Genomic DNA, 14,175 nt, shown 5'->3' with positions numbered 1-14,175 from the left:
AGGAGGAGATGGATATCTTATTGGAGACGGAGGATGCCTGACCGGAGATGTAATCCTGGTTCCGTCAGGCCAGATCAAGTTAGGTGGGGGCCTTTCGGCCCTGCCAACCTGCGGGTCCCGCGCCTGGCGATCTGGACGAGGTGCAGGACGGCTGGTGGGGACGGGCTGATGTTGTGAGCCTTCCCCAGATCTCCTTCTGGAATTCCCTCGAGCTCTCCTGGGCGCGCTCGAGGCTGGTTGTGAACTGGGAGTTGAAGTTCGGACCGAGCGGCTATACTGTTGTTCGGCTCTAGGTATTTCTTCGAAGTTTGCCTCTTGACGATGCGATGAGGGAATAGAGTTGGATGTCGACGGTCTGTCCGAGCGGCTAGGCCTGGACCGATTACCCCGGTGGGACTTATGAGTCTCGCCTTGCCTCTTTCCGACGTTAGTGTCAGTTATAAGAGGGGGTAGTCAGGCCAACACCTCCTTGATTTTCTGATTAGATTTCGCTAGTTGGCTCCTCAGCTGAGCTTTCTCCATCTCTACCGCAGTGTAAAAATCTGGGTTTGGATTAGGCGGCCGGGGCGCCGAACTTCCAGTGTCATCTTGGCCCACCGGCTGTTTGCCCGGCCGCTGCTGGACTTCAGGAATCTGTTCACCAGAGATGGCGGCATGATGAGCCTCCTGCCCATCATGTTGTTCCGCCTCGTTACCGTGTCTTGATCGAGTGGTCACCATAGTTGGATGTTTGCGATAGCACCAATCTAACTAGCTCTCAATGAAAGCACCAATCTGTTGACGCGGTTCTTCACCAACAGGTAATTAAGAAAATAAGAGGAAGGGATTAGTGCTTAACTATGAACCGAAACATATGGATGATCTTTTGGAGATGGACTGGCGACACAATTACATTTTTTAGGTGGTTCAAAGGTTAAAATCCTTCTACTCCACCAGTCCATATTATTGCTATATGCTTGGTATTCTTTTACAGGGTATTTCCTTACACAATAGAATCCAACCCTTTGCAACTCCCAGGGTCTCCATATTTATAGGAGAGGACACCTGGGAGTTGGTAAGAAGGTCATCTCGTGACCTTCTTACCTATCATGTCACTTCTGTGACATTCATGATTAATTCCTAAAACCTGACACATGAAGTGTGGTCTAATCAATAGGTAAGGGGGATAATGGGCCGCACGGCCCAACCCAGTCGTGGGTGTCTGAATACGCACGTTCATGCTGCGTGTCCGAGAAGTCAGGGATATATCAGACACGTGATGTCTGATATATGCACGTTTACCTTGCGTGGTTAACTTTACAAAAGGTCACAGCCTCCAACTCTAGCTCGTACCACGAGCTGGATGCTTCCCTCGACCTGTGGCCTTCAGAGTCCAGACTCAGTCCTTAAGTAATCTTGGTGAACCCTTGGATACCCCGAGCTAACGAGGTAGGACCTGACGACAACAACTACGGTCATGGGGGACCCACGTGGCTGATATAGTTTAGGCCGTATCTCAGCTCGCTAATAGCTCGTTGGAAAATCAAGGCGTACAGAACCATATATATATATTTATAAATTATTTTTTTAGCTAATTCTTACTCCATTTTTTCTTTCTTAATTTCTATTCTATTTTTTAGTTTAGCACATAATTGAAAAAAAAAAGATTAAGCTTGTTATTTTATCTTCACTTTAATTTTATTTTCTTTATTTTATTTTTGTGTTGTTTATTTTGTTGGTTAGTTTAGGATTTTACTTTTTTTTACCTTAGTTTTCCTTAGAATTTAGGTGTTTTTTAAAATAAAAAACATAAAATTGCATAAAATTGTTCATAAAATTTTAATTTTAAAACGCAAAGTATTGGGAACAATTGTGTAATATTACAAATAGTAGAAACCGATATTGTTCTGTCTAGAAAGATTGGTTGTTAAACAAGGTTTGTGATAACATTACCCTCCACACTTACCTGGGAACCCCTGGGAGTTCTGGCTAGGCAAGTGTGGGTCTTAAGCAGTACTTTGGCAACCTTCCCAATCAGCCTGGGAACATTTCGAGCATCTACCTTTGCACTATTACATTGTTGAACTTATTACTATAAGAAAACCAAGTTTGTTCTGTCAAAATAAGCAATTTCACTCTGCTTAAAGGTTGTTTGGTCGAAAAGGTTGACTTGTGATCCACTATTCTTACTCGGTAACCTCGGGGAGTTCTAGTAAGGCATTGGAGATCATCCAAAATCCTCCAAATCTACATGGGAACAAGTTTTACAAAAAAATAATAATAATACAAATTCAAAATAAATAAATAAATTTAATTCTGATTTCTGAGAGTGGATGAATCATCACGAAACTTCTAGTGACACTTCTTCCAATTCATCCACCACTCCTTCCGGAACTCCTTCCACCAATCCTGCTTCTCCACAAACTTTTGCTGATAATAATCCATTCGCAATGGATCGCAATGATGAAATCCAACCAAGAACTCTTAATGACTACCTCCATCCTACTTGCACTTCCACACCTTCATGCATTATCTTCCCTCCTAATATGCCCGCATTAGACTTTAAACCTGGCATGATTCAACTCTTGCCCACATTTTCATGGAATGGAAAACGAAAGCCCATACGTGCATACCAGAGAATTCGAGGAGATAGTAGCCACGTTCTATAACCGAGCCAAAAATGTCGATGTTGTGCGACTGAAGTTCTTCCCTTTCTCCTTGAAGGACAAAGCCAAAAGCCGGTTATACTCTTGGAGACCTAGGTCGATTGGAACATGGGAGGAGATGACCAAATCTTTCTTTCTAAAACACTTCCCCAGCCATAAGACCAACAGTCTAAAACGGCAGATTTCCACATTTTCCCAAAAGGACAATGAAACGTTCTATCAAGTCTGGGAAAGATTCAAAGATCTGTTGAACCAGTGCCCACACCATGGCTATGAGAACTGGCGTTTGGTCAGTTACTTCTATGAAGGCCTCGAAGAAACTGCGAAAAAGTCTCACACCTGGACTGGTCCAAGTGCTATTGATAGCACCAACCGACACAAACCATCCGGGATCTATCAACTTTGAGAAGAGGATAGTGTTAAGGCCTAACTCGAAGCTTTGAAAAAGCAGTTTGAGGTCTTAATGACGAAAAAATGGCCAAAAATCGCACGTGATCGCTCAAGCGGAACCGCAAGAACCATGCTTTGTTTGTGGAGGGACGGAGCACCTAGCTAAGGACTGCTTAGCTTTGAATGAAATAAGAGGGGTTTATAAGGATCAATGCAATGCCTTAGGGGCATATAACAAGCCATTCTCCCATACGTACAATCCTGGTTGGAGAAACCACCCAAATTTTAGTTGGAGAGATTCCAACCAATCTCAATCGTCTGGAGGCCAATGGAGAAATGAGCAACAAGTTCAACCATCAAAGGCATACTCTGCACCTCAATACAATGCTCATCCACAACAAAATTCTCTCGAGAATACTCTTCATGCATTCATTGAGGAACAATCCAAACTTAATCGCCAAATGATGGAAGAAATCAAGGAAATGAAATGTCAATTCTCAAAATTGACTGAATCCTTGGCCATTCCAGAAAAAGGAAAACTTCCTTCCCAACCGAAATTCAATGTGCAAGGCCAACACATGGCCCAATCTTCAAATTCTAATGATCAAAATGTCAAGGAAGTGAATGCCATCATGATGAGAAGCGGTAAAACTTTGCAAGACCCACCCATAAAATCCAACACTCCCAATACTTCGAAAGTCATTTCCGAAAATCCACCACTCAATGCCACTCCAAAAATACCATTTCCTCAGGCTTTGAAACTTGCTGGGAAACTTCCTGATAACCGAGCTGAAATTCTTGAGCACTTGACACAAGTGAAGATTAATCTTCCTTTGCTTCACATCATAAAACAAGTGCCCGCTTATACCAAAATCATCAAGGATCTTTGCACTGCAAAAAGGAAGCACCATGTCAAGAAGACTGCCTTCCTGATTGAGAAAGTAAGTGCGGTGATTGAACAAAAGGCACCGCCAAAATACAAAGATCCTGGTTGTCCCACCATTTCTTGCCAAATTGGGACCCATGAAGTCAGCCAAGCCTTACTTGATCTTGGCGCCAGTGTAAATCTCATGCCTTACTCTGTATACTCGCAAATCGGTCTTGGAGAAATGAAACCAACATATATTGTGCTACAGCTTACTGACCGCTCCGCCAAAAAGCCTAGGGGTATTGTCGAGGATGTTTTAGTTCAGATTGAAAAATTCTATTACCCCGTGGATTTTCTTATTCTTGATACCCAATATGTAGTAAACATGGAGTCTAAAATTCCTATTATCCTCGGAAGACCATTCCTTGCCACTGCAAATGCTTTGATCAATTGTCAGAATGGTCTAATGAAGATATCGTTTGGAAACATGACTCTTGAAGTCAATATCTTCCACATCGGGAAACAACCTCGAGAAGATGATGAATGCTATCAAACATTCATGATTGACTCTTTAATTCCCGTGGAGGTTCAATTATGAAGTAACTTTGATAATCTTGATGAACTCCTCCTTCTGCCTGACAAAAAAAGTCTCAGTTCTATTGAGTCTACTCTTGCAATATCAGATCACATAGGCTCACGTATTAGAAGGACTCACTTTGGGCAACCTCACTTTGAAGAGCTACCTCGTGAGAGGGAAAAGCTAAAAACTTCAGCCGAAGAGGTTCCAATTGTTCAATTGACCAAACTTCCCGAGGGTTTGAAACATGCCTTCTTTGGAGACGGTGAAACCTTTCCAGTTATCATCTCATCCAACCTTCAAAATTCTCAATAATTGCACTTACTCGAGCTACTACGAACACATAAATCTGCGATAGGTTGGACGCTTGCTGATATCAAAGGTATTAGCCCTTTAATTTGCTCCCATCAAATCAATCTGGAGGACGAAGCCATCCCTCGAAGAAACCCTCAAAGACAACTGAATCCCACGATGAAAGTAGTTGTAAAAAATGAATTTTTGAAATTGCTAGACGTTAGTATTATTTACCCAATAGCTAATAGCAAATGGGTCAGTCCAACTCAAGTCGTGCCCAAGAAATCTGGTATCATTGTGATCCAAAACGAAAAAGGGCTCCTTGTCCCCACAAAAACTATGATGGGGTGGCGCATGTGCATTGATTATAGAAAATTAAATGCCGCCTCCCACAAAGATCATTTTCCACTCCCATTCATTGATCGAATCCTTGAACGTGTAGCTAGTCATCCATTCTATTGCTTTCTGGTTGGCTATTCTGGCTATTATCAAATTGAGATTGCATTAGAGGATCAAGATAAGACCACTTTCACTTGTCCCTTTGGCACTTTTGCTTTCTGGCGTATGCCATTTGGCTTGTGTAACGCACCAGCTACCTTCCAAAGATGCATGATGAGCATCTTTAGTGACATGATCGAAAAATCAATGGAAGTATTCATGGATGCGGTGCACACTTAGGTGGCCCTATGGTCGCATAAATAGATTGAATATTGATGAGCATTATTTATAATTATTAAGCAAGCTACTTATAATTGTAATATGTTGATTGTCTATATGTAGCGCATTCGAAGACCCAACCCTCCCAGCCAGCGCCTACGTGGCGCATCCCCATTGGTTGGGAATGTGTCAAAACCCTCATCTACCACCAGCCACTTTCAACCCATGTTTTGTGGGTATTGGGCCTTGCAAAATTGCTATTTTGAGCTTTAAAGTTCACACTTTGTGGTATTTTAGAAAGAAAAAAAAAGGCATTTTGACCATGCACAAAAATAACTAGGTTAATATTTATAATAAGATTTGATTTTTCAAAATCATATTTTATTTTTAATATTTCAGATTTATTTTGTAAACCCCATTTTGTTGTTCAATTTATTTTTAGTCCTTTTTTTCCCTCTATAAATAGGGACTTTTTCTTCACAATTGATATGTAATTTTTAGAGTAAAGAAACTATAGCAAAATTTCTACTCACTTTCTTCTCATATTTTCTGTTTATAATTTTGTAAGAATCATGAGCATAATGGCCTAATCTTCCGAAGAAGATTAGGGATGATTCCATATCCTAGTGATGTTATTTTGCTACTTTGATTTACTATGTTCTTAATGTAATATATTTGAGTTATTTATGTTCTTACATCTCCATCTCTATCTTATTATCTTTATTTATTTATGCTAATAGTATATAGGATTAGTCATGCTCTTTCTATGTGCTTCTAATTAGTAAAAGTAATATTGATACATAATTTTATGTCTAATCTTCTATTTCATTATTACCTTTGGGTATTTTGTCATTTTTAGATTTTTCAAAAGATTAACATTGTGCTTTTAAAGTAAAGAACTTTATAACTCAAATGAACTTTTGTTAGAAAAGAATATGGACTTTAATGTTAGATTTTCCAAGTAAATGTTGAGATGTGAACTATTTACTTGTGTATTTTTGTAAATCAAGTAACCAAGTAACTAAACAAGCATATGGATAATTCATGAAACCTTTCCATTTCTCAAACTCTTGATTACATCTTACCTTTATTTCACTTATATCATTTTATCATTTCATCAAAAATACAACACCAAAATCTCAAATCTCTTTTCATTTCCATTTTTTTTTATCTATTTCTTGTTACTAATTTTTTGTGTGTTATATTCTACTAATATTTTGATTTTAGGTTACCTCCTTGTAGATCGACCGCCCAATTATACTACAACCACCTCTTATTGGTTGTCACAATTTGGGCGTTAAACATTAAACAAAAGGAATCAATTGATTACTTTGACACGTATGCACCGGTTGCTAGGACAACCACTATAAGAAAACTATTTGCCTTATCATCAATACACTACTACAAAATTGTACTTAGATGACATGCATGAGATGACGTTTGTAGTAGAACTATCGTGTCATGTTAAAAATATACATGACGCAACAGTCGCTCACAAACTGTTGTGCCATGTAAATTAAAACTCACATGTAACGACAGTTCTAATGAGACTGTTGTAACATGCCTATTTTTAACATGAGACAACATTTCTACTTAAACTGTTGTCTAATGCAATACAAATTTTCTAATCATTTACTAATTTAATTTGTATTATTTTAATATAATTTAATATATTTTATGTAAATATATTAATAAAAAAGTATTAATTAATAATTTGCAACACATAATAACTACTAGTTAAAAAATGAGTTTTGCTTTTAAATGAGTTATTCAAATAATTGTTTAAATTTTTAATACTTTTTTGTAATATTAATTGCTAATTGAATTACTTATTATATATTTAATAAAAAAATATTTCTTTTATTAAAAATTCATTAATGATGGTGTTGGTAATACTTAAAAAAATAGTTTTTTAATTAGGTAATTAAAAATTTGACAATTAAACATAAAACAGTGCTTGGTAACTTTATTTTTATTTATTATTTAATTTTTTTTAATTAAAATTCATTAAATTTTGAAAATAGAATTTTTTCACTTTTAATTTTTTTTTAAACCGTTTCGACTTTTTGTTTCTTCTCTTCTTCAAATCAACACCCCACTTCATATTGTTAAACAAAAATAAAAATAAAAATAAACTTTTATTTTTATTTTTTGTTTAACAATATGAGGTGTTGATTTAAATACCCCTCAGCAAGATACTGGGTATGTGTCTTTAATTTCTCGTCCCATTCTCTCACTACACAATACCCCTTTCCATAGAACATGAATATAATAGTATTGAGAAAGTATTATAATGCATCAAATAATAAAATATCAGGGGGGAAAAATTGGCCGTATCAAAATTGGCGGTACCAAAATTTTGGAGCCAAATTATCTTCTATACTTTTTTATTTGCCTCTGTTTTTTTATTTCCAAAGCTCTAAACATTTTTCTAACACACTTCCATCCCTCAAGCGATACCCAGTTAGGGTTTCAGTATCAGCCATCATCTTCCTCTTCTTCTTCCGCCTGCTTGATTCTAAACCTAGCCGTGACGCCTGTTCCCTCGTCTACAAGCGGTGGCTAGCCCTAGAGCGCCTCAGTTGCACCACGCTCCGAAAACGGGCAGTCTTCAAATTCCAACAACGACCCATCTTTCGTTTGCGAGATATGCGCGGAACCCAAGTCTGGAAGTGAGTCGTTTAGCATCAAGGGTTGTAGCCATTCTTACTGTTCCGGGTGCATGGCCAGGTACGTTGCTTCAAAGCTTCAAGATAACATTACGAGGCTTCTCATTTCTTCGTCGTTTGAAAATGAAAAGGCCTCCTTCCAGCCCATTAAGCCTCTTCTTCCCAAGATAAAAATGGCTAAGACGTTTTACCAGCACCGGCGACGTAGAACCAATAGTGAAGATTCTATATCTTCGTTATCTGACATCGAAGGCCATCGATCTTTGAGGCGTGATGTTGGCCACGCCGCGGCCGAGACGTTCTTGCTCACTCGTCTGAGTTTAAAGCTTTTGAGATATCTTGGGTGAGTAAGTTTTTATCAGGTTTTGTTGCTTTTTGTTTTTTAATATGGTAATTGGTTTCGTGTATTGTGGTTTGTGATTCTTGTTTCTTTTTAGATCATCCATTTTGGAAATTTCGATCTGTTTATTGAGTAGCTTCATATGTAGTTTATTTGTTTGATTAATGTAATCAAGCTGCAAAAATTGGCCTTGTCTTTTTTCCTTTGACAATCAGTTGTATAATGATGAATGGAGGACATAGTGCTAATTGGATGAAATTAAGGTCTTATGAAGGAGATGTAGTTAGCCTTTGTCTAAAGTTTGTTGTAATTGCCTCTGAGGAGTACACTTTCTTTTTCGTTTCAAATCATTTTGAATAGAAGACACACACAATACAATGAACTTCATAAAGAATGGTACTGATGGACATTGTTAGAGTGTCCTGATTAACATGTGTTTAGCTAAATTTTAACTTGTTAGAGTGTGATGTATCAAGTTGATGGTAAATTAGAGGGTAATTGATCTTAGGTAGAAAACAACATAGAGGAAAGAAAGATAAACTGTATGGAAGAGTGATGATAAAAGCAATTGCAAGTTGTTGAATTGTTGGATTATTCAATAGTTTACATTAGAACTCTGGCACATTTTATAACAATCCTGGTAATTCTTGCCATCAATGGAAAATTATAAAATTGGCCAGTTTTAATTGGTACAATTCTGTTTTATCATGATAATTTTTTTAGCAGCTTAAATAGGTACTTCTAAAGCTTCTTTAAGTCTTCTTCCCTCTTTCAGAAATGGATGTTCCCTAACCATTTTTCTTATATTCAAGGTAGGCTACAGATGGATGACAAGATTTCTTGCACTTGGTTGTTATGCATTGTTACTTGTACCAGGCTTTTGTCAAGGTCTGCAGCATTTATAGTTGTCTGTTTATAAATATTGTTATCAAAGTAGAAATCAGAAAAGTCAGTGTATGGGAGAATAACTAGCGTGCCTTTTCATTTCAGTTGGTTACAACTATTTCTTCTCCAGTCAGATACGCAGAAGTATTGTTTACGGCGATAAACCAAGGAATAGGTAGGATATCTAGAAACTTTGTGCATTTTCTATATTCTAAATCTTTTGATTTCAGGATTTGTCGCATTGATACTGAGAGTTGTTTTGCAGGCTGGATCTGTATCTACCTAAAAATAGTGATGGGCCAAAACAGGTCATTGCATTTGTAACTGGTGGAGCCTGGATTATTGGGTGAGTTAGATTTTCCCTTGATTAATATTATTGAACACTTGGTCATAGTTAGTATGCTGTAACATTTATGTTGGCTTTTTTTTTTAATTAAAAAATATTAAAGAATGTATTCTGGCATCTGGTTCTGGTTCTGGTTATCAGTTCAAGCTGATGAAACAATGTATTTTTAGATAGATAGGAAAAATAAAAGAAATGTGGAGGTGAAGAACAGCTGGATCTGCCAATTAAAAACAGAAGTAGCATTCCGGGTTGCATAATTACTTTATGTCTTAACATCTCTCTCTCTCTCTCTCTCTCTTGGCTAATGCAGCTATAAAGCATGGGGTTCTCTTCTGGGTCAACAGTTATCAGAAAGGGACATTGTTGTGGCGTGCATAGATTACAGGTAATGTATTCTTTTCAAATGTTTATGTACTGTACAAATAAAATTCCCATTGTGGACGTTGACTGCCTGTGATGCTAACTTTTGTTATTGAAATGTTCATGTAGAAATTTTCCTCGAGGAACTATTAGTGATATAATAAAAGGGTATTATTTATAACGGTTGAATATGCTACAATCTTTTATGATTTTCGAATACCCTTCAGTCTCATGTTACCTGCAAAGGCAAGAATTAGCATGACTCTGATAAAAATATGTATTAGGTAATATTTATATATCCATAGTGAAGCCACTGAGAATAAGAGGAAAACAAATAAAGTATCAACTCAAATGCAGTCCACATTTGAGATCTAGAGGCTTTTGTTGGAGTCAGCCACTGAAAAGGACCTTTGAGGATCTACTGGTACAACACTCATCACAACAAGAATAAGGGAACACTTGGAGAGATAGAACTATGACAGAAATGGAGTCCAACTATTTTAATTAATTTCTCTAGCTACTGATTTCCCTCACAATTTTGATATTGCCATGCAATGTTTACTGTTTAGAGTAATTTCCTTTCATTTTTCTTTTAAAAATATATATTTTGAAATAAGTGGTTTTCTTATATGCAGAGGCCAACTTTCTGACTCGAGAAGCAAATGAATGGTACAAAGAACCTGCTTCAGCAAGCGCTTGTAGCCCTTCAGACGATTTCTCTCATGATTTTGACGATTTCTCTGTGCGTCTTTCAAAATATCATCTATGGTTTTTAGATTTCAGTTTCATATTAATAAATATATATATTTGTTGAAATACATATGTTTATTGTTTGTATAATATTTATTTATATATAAATATATATTATACTGTGCAAAGTGATGTGTTTATCATTCTATTTTCTAGCTTGCTTATATTAGCTTTGATCTTATGATAGTTTGATGACATTGGGTCTCAAGGCACAAAAGTTATTATCTACAACTTATGGGCTAATGATGACGAGATTGTGGAGTTATACTTCGACACAGATCCTGAGGTAACTTGTTCTGTCTTTCTTTTTAGTTTCAATAATGTTAAAATTAAAAGAAATATGTTGACACAAAAAGATGCAATGTGTATATAGTCAGTGTCCTTTTGAGCCAAACATCTCTTAGCACTCATAGCTTGCAAATTACTTATCCTTTTTGGTATTCTGCTTAAACATAGTCTTAGCTATATTGTATGCACGCTAGAGACAGTGGTATGCTCGTTGAGATGGTTAGGGACAGTGGTTGTCACCAGCTTAAAAAGTTTACATTAGTATATAGAAGAGATAAGAAGATACATTCTTGTTAGTATAAGGTTATCAAAGTTTACCAGCTTAAAAAGACAGTGGTTGTCAAATATGATATGTCATATATTGAATTGAGGCAGAAAGGAGCATAGACTTGTTAGTATAAGGTTATCAATATTGAGTGTTGTTTTGGTTTGGTCATATAGTATCTAATTTTGGTAAAGGAACTTGAAAAAGAGATAGTTTTGAACAATTTGTTTGTAGCAATATTCAACTAGGATTGGGATGAAAATCAGTTTATGTTTTGTTGTTGAGTTGTGTATTTTGTTTGAGTGATCTTAAGAACTTAGAGAGAATGAGATTATTAATTAGTATTTGTATCTTAGATTATAGTTTCCTCCTCTTTCTCTTAGATGATCATTGCTCTGACTTTCTCATCCAAATTTTCAACTTCTAGAACTACATGGATTCATCATGGTAAAATTCTGGTTTTGGTTGTGTTCTTGTTTTTTCATCATGGTAAAATTCTGGTTTTGGTTGTGTTCAACTTCTAGAACTACATGGAATGGAAGTCTTGTTTTTTCTTTTCTTTCTAAAATGGGAATTCTCTTTTTGGACTGTTTATGATGCTGTGTTCTTTTCTTTCTAAACTGGAAGTCTTGTTTTTTATGGACTGTTTATGATGCTCTGTCAAGTACACCCCAGAATCCCTTTTTCCTTTTCGAACTGCTATAGGCCATGATGATGAACATTTAAGTTCTCAGGTGCATAGGAATTTGACAAAGTAGCAACATCATCAGAAAAAACAACATCATCAGAAAAAACAACATCATCAGAACTAATGATGATATATATTTGATAAATTGTAGTGAAAATCAAACATTATTACAAGTATATATAGATACATCTCTTTTAATATGCTTTCTTAGTTTGAAATTATCAAGATCAATAGCTAGAGATACACTATATTGATTTTTCCCTTGTTCTTCAGGGAGGATACTTTTGAAAGGAGACAACATAACTCTGATGATGAATTCATAAGTATGCATAAAAACAACTTATATTTGTATGTATATGCTATTTAAATCGTTCCCTCTCACTCATTGGTAACTTCTTTTCTTTCTCAGGGAAAATGATGTTCATGTCACTATTTGGATTGATTGGGGCTTACAGTGTTGTTCCCGTAGCATAGCATGTATGTTGAGTTAATTTACAGTTACTATTTCGACTGCTTGGTTTGAGTACATTTTGGATAGCATGTAGGAGAACTCATTGAATGTTGATTTTATATGCCTATAAGTAGATGAGTTGTTGCATTGCTTTAGAAGTTGATTTTATGTAGTAGACTAGCTGGAGAAGTTGTGTATGTTTGTGGGTACTGGTTTATTCCATTGCTTTAGAAATGGATATTGAGTTGTGGTGGACTACTAGTCTACTACATAAAGTTGCCATTGATTTTCTCGGAGTCCTCTTCTGTGCAAAATTAGTTACTTGTTTATTTATTTTAATAACATGTAAGCCTTGTTGATTTATATATATATATATATAATTATGGCTTTGCATGAAGTAAATGGCTGTAAACTTGTCTATTTAGATAATGCTGCAACTTCCCAGAAGCCTATAGCTGTCATGAAAGCTTTACAAAACTATTACGAAGATTACAATTCAAATGCGCATCGTGGAATCCATTCGTTAAGGTACTTAATGCTTGATTGGTATGAAAACTAACAGTAATAGACTATATTGCAAAGTTATGATAGAGGGAGATATTACTTTATGTGTGTGAGTTATGCCACAAAAGTTGTACTTTGCTTGATTGAAAGGAGAAAAAAAAATGGATGTGTGTTATGATTTATAGAAAAACTTATGTATGCTATTGACTTCCATTTTCGCTTTCATGAAAATAATGCAAGGGCAACAGACAAGTATGAGTTGGCCAGAAAGAAGATTGCATCTTTTATCAATTTATCAAATTCTAGTGAGATTGTATTTACAAGAAATGCTACAGAAGCCATCAATCTAGTAGCTTATTCATGGGCCTCCAAAATTTAAAGCAAGAAGATGAGGTGATTTTTTTTTCTTTCCCTATACCCTTCTATTTTTATGCTATTTTTTCTGATAGTTTTATGGAAGTGACTTCACATGCTTTGCTATGTGCATTACATTCATGAATACAGAACAAAACATTATCTGCAAATTTCATTGTTATCATGATATTTGCCTTATCTAAGTCATTTATTTATATATATTTGTTTTTATTATAAGAAATGAAAGTAGCTTTATTATGATTGTGAAAAATCATTTCAACCAAATCATTATTTCAAATACTCCAAATCAAACTCAAGCAATTGAAAATATAAAAGGCTTAAACATGACGATACATGTTACTTTCTTGATCCACTTAGAAAATCCCCTCAAAATGATTTGAAGAACCTTATGAATAGGTAATACATTTGAAACTCATTTTAGAATATAATATGGTTATCTGATATGGAAATAAAAAATTAATATGCTCATGATATTGATGTATATATAGTGTCTCTTCACACATTAAGCGAAAGACAGGAAGGAATGAAAAAAAATACAAGTGGAAAATAGTCAATTGCCCTCGTCAAATATCTTCAGTAGAGTGCGACTTTTATATCATAAGGATGATGAAGGACTATTGCTTGAATGAGACACTCATGCGATGATTAACTTGTAATGTAAGTGTATTTATTATTATTGAACTACAATTCTATTGAATTTAATTTCTGACTTAGTTTTTTATTTTGTGTTTTGTAGTATGGTGGGAAGAATATATATATATATATACTTGGTGAAATTAATGAAACTCGAAATGAATGGGCAGCCAGGCTTCTTGAGCGGATG

General features: G+C 35.8%; 1 non-coding gene and 1 pseudogene across 1 annotated transcript; one reads left to right on the top strand and one right to left on the bottom strand.

The window, feature by feature from the left end:
• Positions 1 to 2,811: 2,811 nt before the first annotated feature.
• Positions 2,812 to 2,918, bottom strand: LOC133787503 (small nucleolar RNA R71). Its single transcript, XR_009872521.1, has one exon. It is a non-coding gene; the product is annotated as a small nucleolar RNA R71 (small nucleolar RNA).
• Positions 2,919 to 7,897: 4,979 nt separating this feature from the next.
• Positions 7,898 to 13,356, top strand: LOC133785291 (uncharacterized; annotated as a pseudogene).
• Positions 13,357 to 14,175: the final 819 nt, after the last annotated feature.

Source organism: Humulus lupulus, chromosome 6 (assembly GCF_963169125.1).
Source record: "Humulus lupulus chromosome 6, drHumLupu1.1, whole genome shotgun sequence".
In the NCBI taxonomy this organism is placed as follows: domain Eukaryota; kingdom Viridiplantae; phylum Streptophyta; class Magnoliopsida; order Rosales; family Cannabaceae; genus Humulus; species Humulus lupulus.
The sequence above is the reverse complement of the archived record's forward strand: the minus strand, read 5'-3'. Positions and strand labels throughout refer to the sequence as shown.